The following is a 10,665-nucleotide window of genomic DNA, read 5'->3' as shown; positions in this document are numbered from 1 at the left end:
GACGCCATTGTCGGTCCTCTTAGCCCAAGTAAAACACACCGCGGTTTCAGATTTACACTATAGCCAAACTATGTGACTTTGATGGTCAATACTAAGTGTATGCTCAGCTTAAATTTAGTCTCTCTAAACCAAATGTGTGATCACCACATGTGCTACTTTCGAGGCGCTCCGGCCATAGAAGTGTTCACTAGGCACAACGGCCATAGAACGGCTTTCTCTCAAAGGACTCGGCACTACGGCCGTGGGATTTGTCTCTCTCTTAGCACGCGGCGCTACGGCCGTGTGTGCGGTGGGTCTCTTTTGTGCAAAACGGACACTACGGCCACACGGCGCGACGGCCGTGTTGGGTTTGTTTCGTGGGATGTACTGTTGTTTTGTTTTTTTTCTTGAAAAAATAATAATAATAATAAAATAAAATAAAATAACGGGCCAGGCCAGCCCTCGCCGCTTTCGGGCGTGGCCGCCCGCCCGTGGGGAGTGTTCACACGATTCTGGCTGACCTCCGGTTGCCAGCTGTGCGCTGGGCAGGACCATATCCGCCCGCTGACCGCCAATGTGAAATTTTTTATTTTTTTTTAAAAAAAATAACGGGCCGGCCCTCGCCGCTTGGGCGTGGCCGCCCGCCCGCCCGTGTGGGGAGCCTGGCCGCCGCCGTTTGGCATGGCCGCCCACTGGGCACCCGCTGGGTTGGCCGCCTATGGGCTGGGCTCGCCGCCCAAGGCTGGGTTGGCCGCCCGCTGGGTTGGCCACCGGGGCTGGCCGCCGCCGCCTGGGCTGGCTGCGCCCGGTTGGCCTGGCCGCCCGGGCTGGCTTTCCTTTTAGCAGCACAGATTCGCTCTTCGCCCCCCTTCAACGCAAGGTCTTCGCAGCCTACTCTTCGCCTTGGAAAGGCAAGCCCATCGTTGCAATGGTACACAATTCGTGGGGCTGGTCTTCGCCCGCCCCCCCTCCAACGCAAGGTCGTGGTACTCTCTACCCAACGAGTTTTTACACAGACGCAAGGCTACGTCCCATCTCACAGGCAAAGGCGCTGGTCTTCGCCAGCCATTCTTTCACGCAGCTCTTCGCTTACACAAACGGCGCATAAATATGGCGCAAATGATTTTCCCGCCCCACACGCAGAAATCATTTAGCTTTCAGCTACTAGTTTTTGCTTCCCACCCCCACACACAGTCGAGAGAATGGCGACTTCCTTTTGTAACAAATTCAACGCAGAAAGGAAAACAAACGAGATTCACTTACCTCCAATTCGCTTGCTCCAATTCGCTTGCTGTGTGTGACCGGGAGAGAGAGAGAGAGAGAGAGAGAGAGAGAGAGAGAGAGAGAGAGAGAGAGAGAGAGAGAGAGAGAGAGAGAGAGAGAGAGAGAGAGAGAGTTCTTCCCCTCCATTCTTCCATGGCTGCCTCCCTCCACACCCTCCATTCGAGATAAGGATAAGGAGACGAATGGTCGAAAACCATCGAGTGGGCTCCGGTCCCCCGGTCACGCGCGGGCTCTGACAATCCCATCGAACCACGCTCTGATACCAGTGTTACATATTCGTAACGCCACTACGGGCATTACCACAGGAGGGGACGGCCTCTGGCTCACCACCCCCAGCCATAGAGGAAGAATGAGGATTGCCCCTCATCCCCCAGGCTATATAGTGTGTGGCTTGCCGTCCACACTAGCTTGGCCGCCCATGACTCCGCATGGGCGTCCTCACCCACTGAACCTCGGGGACATGGCCATCCGGTCTGCCCCGTCGGTCATCACAGGCATTACAGCCTACGTGACATATCTATTTCAAGATTTTATGCTCAGTGCTAGAGTAAATCTTTGTCCAAGAAGATAATGCCTCCACATTTTCAAAGCATGAGTGATGGGCCAAAAGCTCCAAATCATGAACTACATAATTTCGCTCATGGGATTTGAGCTTCCATGATAAGCTATTGGCCTTCCTTCTTGCATAAGGATCTTGCCATTTGTGAATCCACTTTCATTAGTAATCACTTTAAAAGTTTTGCCAAACATTGAAAATTTTAACACTGGACTAGTTACTAATGTATAGTCTTTAACTTATCAAACGCACTATGGCAATTTTAACACCGGGCCACTAATATAATCTTTAACTTATCAAAAGCACTCTGGCACATAGGGATACATTTAAATGGCGCATTCTTATTAAGAAAAGGTGTTAGAGGGAAATAAATATGGCATACCTTTGGATAAATATACAGTATCAAAAAAAAACTTAAAACTCCTTTACAATCTTCAGTTTAGGCCAATCAATAACTGCTTGCACCTTCATAGGATCAGCTCTACTGAGATTTCATCTTGCAACTTCGTAGGATCAACTAGTACTGAGATTCCATCTTTAGATATTTAATTTGTTATGTGAAAAAATCCCAAATATTTAATTTTTTCTTTAGATATAATAAATCCCTATTGTTTAATTTATTCTATGAAAAAAGTACATCTACTTTTCTTTGTAAAGAGCTTGTGTTTCTCAAGATGTCTAAAACTTTCCGAACATGCTTCTCATGATCTACTGCATTTTTGGAATAAATTAAATTGTCATCAAAGAATACTAAGACAAAGTTATCCAAATACTCCCTGAATATCTCTTGCATCAATTGATTGAAAGTTGCAAGAGCATTTTTAAAGAGGCCAAAGGGCATTAAAGTAAACTTAGTCCCCATATCTTGTATTAAAAGTTGTCTTTAGCATGTCATACTCCTTTATTTTAATTTGATAGTATCTAGACCTTAAATCAATCTTTTTAAACATTTTTTTCTCCATGTAGCTGATCTAAAATCTCTCCTATTTTAGGTATCAGATACTTATTTTTTGATAGTTAGCTAATTTAAACCTCTAAAAATCAATGCATATTCTCAAATTTCCATTCTTTTTCTTTTGAAAGATAACTACACCCCATGGAGACACACTTTGTGGTTTAATAAATTTATTCTCCAAGATTTGCTTTAGTTGTTTCTTGAGTTCAATTGCCTCTGGAATAACCATTTTGTAGGCTCTCCTTTGTGGGTCGGTTACACTCCAAGTATAGGATCTATCTCATGATCTACTTCTTAGTTTGGGGGCATTTCTATCAACTCTTCAAGAAATAAATCAACAGATTTACTTAGCCATTCACGTTCATATGAACTTGACTCTTTACTAATAGAATTTAGCTTTACTACATAAATTGCCTCCCTTTTCTTAAGTCCTTTTAACAACCTGGATGGTGGCTTTACAAGATATAATATTGGAGACATAATTACTCTGATTCCTTGAACTTTATTATTATAAAGATCCAGAAAAGAGATGGTCCCTTTATGATAATGTATATCTGCTTAATTTTGAGTAAGCTAATCCATACCAAGAATTCCATTCTATACACCCAAAGAAAAGACTTTAAATTTACATTTGGTTAATTCTCATCCTCCAGAGAGATCATCTATCTCATGGTATGATAGAAGTAACTTCCCACTAAGCCAATTCAACTTGTATAGGTTTACAATGTCTCTGATGATCTAATTCTAGCTTTCAATGATAGCTAGGTGAAGTGAAATAATGTGTACTTTGAGAATCAATTAAAAGCTCAAATTGTTTACCTTAATAACTTGTAGGGTCCTTAAAAATAGAAAATTAGCAGATCTGACCTTTATGTTCTATGGCAACATGAATTCTTTCTCTTTCTTCATCTTCTATATCAACAAAACAATAATAGCTTTTGAAGCAGTCGACTAAGGTGGAAAATTCTCTCTTTCTTCATCTTCTATGTCAGCAACAATAATAACTTTTGAAGCAGTTGACTAAGATGGAAAATTTATTCTTGGATTTCCCTAATTTTGGGGTGGCAATCCTTGATAACCTTGAAGAAACTGGTCTTAGGTTACTTTGCACTGGAGCTATATATCGCCCATTGATATCAAGGTCATGTAACACTTTGAGTTGGGTATACCATAGCAGGTGCATTGGGACACTCACTCATAATGTGCCTTGGTTGCTTACATTTGAAAGATTTTTTCTCTATCCTGAGCTATTAGAAGAATCCATCTGATACATAAGAAATTTCCCTCTTAGGTCCCATATTCTGAGAATCTTGCATTAGATTTTAAACTCTGTTCTTATTGGATTAAGATGAGTTTTGATTTCTTGACTAGGGTAAGGGTCTCTTTGGAGCTATAAGAGGTAATCTCTTTTAGCATCTATAGAATCTAGCTTACTAACATCCATTGGAGGATCCAACTTCCTAATAAATCTATTAAGGTGGGTAGCATCATCCACATCAGGTGTGAAGCACATAAGACTTGTATAAGCCTGATGATATGCTTCAACAGAGTTCCCTTCCCGTGTGAGAGTTCTAGAAATTCATTCGTCATGTTATACCCTCGTGGTGGATAGTATCTCTAGAAGTCATCCCATCTTGATTCAAATGGTTAGGTTTAATATGGTTCTTCCATCCAAATCACACCATGCCAGCAAGCTTTGAGCAAGGTAAAGCTGTATTATTACGCTATGTAAAAATAATCATCCATAACATCGACCCAATTGCGCACAGTCTTGGCCAATCTATTTTCATCTCCTCAAAAGGATGCAGGTTAAGATTTATGTTAAGGCCTCCTTAACATCATTGTCTAGTACTTCATCATTTACATGTTGAGGCATAATTTCTCTCTTGAAATTTAAGTGATTATTGTCCTTATCTTGAAAAGGACAAGCTCTTTCATATTTCAAAAAAATCCTTCTTACAGATGATATTTTTATTACTTCGAAAATTAGTACATCACTAGGGGATTTCTCAACCCCTAAACAAATGGAATCATCTAGTTGGTCCCATAATTATAAAATTTTGATGAGGAAGATACATACTCAAATGGTTTAATCTAGATAAATATTCATCTAAGGTATACTAGCTTCTTCCACTAATCTTATGATCCTTCACTAAATTTATCTAAGGTATACTGGTTTCTTCGACTAATCTTATGATCCTTCACTAAATTTATCCTTTCTATAATCATAGCTAGACATAGGTTCTAAGCATAATAGGGTAGATAATCAATGTTGATTTCTATACTAAATGTTGCTTTACTTTGATCCTAAACATGTCTCCACGTGAAAAGAGGTTGATATGGTGGACCAAAATAATACTCCCTAGAGCTCTGATAAAAGAATAATTGATGAAGGTATATTATTTTGCTATCTAAATGTTGAAATACAACCTCAAGAATCTCTTGCTCTTACATGGATGTTAACGTCGAGCCATTACTTCACTTTTCAACTTCACACATTTGAAATTTACACAGAAAACAATAGACAAGAAAGAAAAAACGCCATATACAGGGTAGAATTCATGTATGCACTCCACGGCATATAATTCTTTTCTACTTATACACACAACTCGAGAAATATGACATTATAAAAGAGCTGAGTAAAAAAATCCTAAACATACAAAAAAAAACATCATATGTCCATGCTTATCTCCTCGTGCCGCCACAACCGTGATCCTTAATCAAGGAAGGTATGCACTATTGAGCCTGAAAACTCCAAGAACATTATGCTATTCAAAGAGCCCGTAAGTCTTACACCCAAATCTAGTAATTATAAAAAATCACACAAAGCTTTTGCTGACAACCATACCACTCCCAAGTTAAGAACTTTCTGACCAGCCAATGTATAGGAGCTCTATAGTGACTGAGACACTCAGTTCAACCCCAAAAACTCATTGCCCAGTACAATGAGAGCCATCACACCAACCATGTCAGGAGCACACCCATCTTTGCCTGTAAAATCAATCAAAGTCTCAAATGATCATTGTCCTCACACGATAAGATCCAGTAACACAAATGCCTATGTGGTGCCTTCACGGGCTTCCACAAAAATACATACAATGAATATAGAAAATAATCAATATAGAAAACATGGTCAAACAATGGTGCATCAAACATGTACTAAGATCTTTGCAAGCTTTTGCAAGCTCGACAAGACATTCTTTGTTCGCATCAAATCTCCCAAACAACATTTCTCCAGTTTGTCTTACGATCTTGTTGTCGATAACTTAATCCAATCTCATTTAAGTCCCATCCTTGAAACCATTGATGGCTTGTTTTGGATAAATAATTATTCTAAGGTCTTAATAACTTAGACTATAAGATTCTCTTCTATCTTCAAGCGCTAATTCATCTCTTAGATTTTTGGACATAAACACTTGTTTTGTTTGAGACTCTTAATCCTAATTTAACCTTTACCTTAAGGTTTTTGAAGATTTAGGTTGGGATTCTATATATGCTTGATTCACATGAACTTAGCAAACTCTTTTCTTTAATTCTTTATAACCTTGATAAGAAAGGGTTTTATCTATACCCTTGATAAGTGAGGGTTTTATTTATACCCTTTAATTCTTTATACCCTTGATAAGTGAGGGTTTTATTTATACCCTGTAATTCTTTATAACCTTGATAAGAGAGGGTTTTATCTAAACCCTTTGATAAGAGAGGGTTTTATAACCTTTGATAAGAGAGGGTTTTATCTATACCCTTTTTCCTTCTTCTACAATATGACTTTCTTTCACTCGAACTAATTTCATCTATACCTTTTTTCTTCTTCTTTAATAGGACTTTCTCTCACTATTTATCTATTGCTAGGATATTTCCTAATTAAAATTATATTTCTTACAAGGTACCTGTTTCATCTCTAAAAATATATATTTTCACCATACTTATTTGCATATATGTGAATATGAATGTGCACACCATCTTCTCAATTCAATTTTCTATACTTAACTCCTTAAGTGTTCAATTCTAGGCATGGACCCATTATGTGTATTTTAAGGATCCAATTTGCTTTATTCTCTCTATAGAACTAGGTCATTTCTCTCTAGAATTATACAACTTTTCTCTAAAACTAGGCCAAAACTAGGATTCTAAGGTTTTAAATTTTCTCTAAAATCTTAAGGCATCATTAATCTATTCAATTTCCTAGCTACAACTCCCTTATTTATTTATTCAGTCTAATACTAAAGAGATTCTATCTCTAGAATTATATAGTCTTCTCTTTCTAAAAAATATAAGGCCTATCTATTTTTCCTTTCTCTTTACATTTTCAATGTGTAAATTCCACTTTAGACACTTCTAAAATAATATATGTCAAAAATCTAAATTTTCATATATATGCATTATCTAGTACATTGATTTATGCATTTATGCTTTGAATTGTATAAAAATATATAGTTCAGCTCATAAATCTTCCTAAATACATCTGGTAAATGACATAACATTCACAGCCAAATGTTCTAAAATGAAACACTAGAGGTTTCTTACTAGAGTAGGCCTCGTGTGGTGTGATACCCTTGAGTGCTTTTGTGTAGCTCCGATTGAGGATGAAAATCGATGTGCTTATTGCTTTAGCCCAGAAAGTGTCTTATAATCCTTTCCCTTTTAGCACGCATTGATCCATATCCATGATGGTCCAATTGTTGTGTTCTACAACACCATTTTGTTGACTTCCTCCGTCTAGTGAACCTATAGAGCCGATGTGAATTCATGCACCCATAATTGAAAAAATAAGTTCACATATGCACTCCTTTGTAAAAATCAGTCCTTTAAAAATAAAAAACATACATCATACATATTATAATATCAAGGGAAATGAACTTGATAAATCAAGGTTGGAATATTTTTAAGGAACCTTAAAGGAAAGGATGTCTTGAATAGTGACCAAAAGATCTTAAGAGATTTTTAACATAATGTTGAGGCCCGAATAAGAGAAGTAGGCTAATGATCTTAGAATGACCTTCTTTATATGTAAAGGGCCTTAAGTGAACTAGGGTGTGCTCCTAGCACGATTGGTGTGATGGACAAAAAGTTGGAATGGGCAGGCTAGTGCTTGGTGGTTAAGTGTGTGTGTGTTGGTACTAGACATACATGGCACCTAACACTAATACCTGGAGTGTTTATTCTTTTATCTTCACAAATTTTAACGACTTGGCAATCTAAGAATTTAATAATCTCCAATCCTTACTTTCCATGTTCTTGACTTTGATCTTGGTCCCTATTCACCAAGAATCATTTAGTGCATTTAAGAATCACCCTTGACTAAGTTACATCATAATCTTTCTGATTGGTATTACTCTCTCTAGAAGTTTGTCTTCCTTTGGGAGAGATTGATTTAATCTACCCATATCTATAGAATTTGGCTTTCTAAAGTAAATTCTATGATTGTTTTCCATTCTTGGCCCTAATCCTACCTATGCATAGAGAGTCGCTTTCCTTTCTCCCTCTAAAATTCTCCTTCTAGAGTATTTTTTTCTCTAGAAATCTTTGATTATCTTTGTGTGAAATCTTTTTAAAAAATAAATCCTAGCAAATTCTAACTTTCATTTTATTAAGCTAAGATATTTTTCTCATCGTGGTGCTATTTCTCTCTCTATATAATCCTAGTCCTAGTTTCTCTCTCTAAGCTTAGAGCCACCAACCTAAACTCAAGATAATTTTATCATCTTGGTACTATTTTTCCTCTTTTGTACCTAATCCTACTTTTTCTCTATAAACCTAGGGCCAACCCTAAACTCATAAATTAATTCTAATTCTTCTAATTAAATCTCATTACTCATAATTTACTCTAAAGGCTTGTCTAGACTTGTGCTCATCTCAATTTAGAGCAACTATACCAATTTTCTCTTTTTAAAATAGATTTAACCTAAGGTTTCTCCCACAATTTATTTAATTCATAAATTCTCCCTAGTAAACTAACATAGGATCAATTTGAGCATGAACTGCACTGAAAACCAAGCAAAGTACTCTCCTAGTAGTAATGAAAAAACTCACGGATTTCTTAGGGGTGGGCACTTTATATACTTAAACATGACAACTGCACTCTCGACATGCACCATTACTCTACTCAAGTTGGTAGCCTGCCATATCTCATGCAACTAAACCTTAGGCTTTCATACATCTATCCATTTTCTCATGCACTCATCAACTACTCTACATGCATCCACCCATACATCTAGATAACTCCCACATTTATGCATGACTCAAGTTCTCTATTAGTTCACTATGCTTATCTCCACATTAATTAAGCCTAAGGTATTTTCACTGATCTTCCCACCTTAGTCTAATATTTTACCCACCTTAGTCTTTAATATTTTACCCATTTAATCTTAAAATTAATTAAATTTCCACTCTATTCATATGTTTGCCATGGCTAATACATACATATTCCCTTATATATTTTTATTTATAATTCTTATTATTTAATTTTCTTAAAAAATAATTCTTTTATTTGTTTAAAAATTCAGAATATTACTTTTATTATTTTATTTCTCTATTTTAACCCCAATGTGTAGGGGGTGCACATAGAAATTCCCAACTTATTTTTTACAATGGCACCTTGATTATTATTATCAAATTTTATTTTCTAAATTTTAATTTCTTAGGCTTCCAATTTTCTCATTAAAAAAGGCACATTTTATTAAAAAAACTCATTTTCTCTCACTAGAAATATATATATATATATATATATATAGTTAATCAGCTACTCAGCTACTACTACACTATGATAAGGATAGAGGGATCTTACATTCCCCACTTGAAGATCTAGGATGTCCTCAATATGATAAGGAAAAAGAGATCTTACATTTTACAATATGGAAAGAGGGATCTTACATTTTCCCCCACTTGAAGATCTGAGATGTCCTCATCTCGTAAATTGGGGATAATCTCTCCTCAACTCTTTCTCTTTCTTGCCAGTAGCATCCTCAATCAATAAAAGCTTACATTTGATTAGTAAAGACTTCCATTTAATCTTTGACATCGTCTAAACTGCCTTTGGTTCCAATTCCACTTGACCCTGAGTAGGAAAAGTAACTTTCTCTCATCAATATGACTTAGATCTAGAATATACTTCTTCAATAAATTCACATGAAATACATTATAGATCTTTAAGTATGGAGGAAGTAAAAGTTCATAAGCTTGATCTCCAACTCTCCTCGTAATCATGTATAGTCCACAATATATGGATGATATCTTCTTGTACTTTTCCAACAAGAGTGAACTTCTCTTGGGTAGCACATAAAGAAAGACTATATCACCTTCACTAAACTCTCTGGTAGTCTACTTTATATCAATATACTACTTTTATCTATCTTGGGAAGCTTTGATATCCTTCTTTATAGTTTGCATCTAATGATCCATTTCATATAACATTTACTTTGACACTTCCACTTTGGGTTAGATGACCAATTCAATGGCATTACATAATCTTGTCCGTAAAGTGCCTTAAATGTACTCATCCCTATGCTTCGATGATGAGAAGCATTATAAGAAAATTTAGATAATTCATCCTCTTGTCCATAGAATTCTTGAAGAATATCTTCGATTACCTAGTTTACCATCTTTGTCTGGCCATTGGTTTTTGGATGATAGATGGTAGTACTAAGATCTAGAGAGGTACCCACATCTTTGAAGAATGCGATCCAAAAGCGGGATGTGAAGTTTGCATCTTGAACATTACTATCCTTTTAGGCAATCTATGGAGTCTAAATATTTCCTTTAGCAAAATCAAGAGCACTATAAGTTTTTTCACTGGAATCAAATGAGCGACCTCTGTTGATATGCAAGTAAATTCTCCAATGAAACACTAACTGTGGAAGATTCATGAAGAGATTCTAATATCCATTATTGC

The sequence above is a fragment of the Cibotium barometz genome, chromosome 53 (genome assembly GCF_041138505.1).
Source record: "Cibotium barometz isolate CiBa-2024 chromosome 53, ASM4113850v1, whole genome shotgun sequence".
NCBI classification, from domain to species: domain Eukaryota; kingdom Viridiplantae; phylum Streptophyta; class Polypodiopsida; order Cyatheales; family Cibotiaceae; genus Cibotium; species Cibotium barometz.
This window is presented reverse-complemented; position numbering follows the sequence as displayed.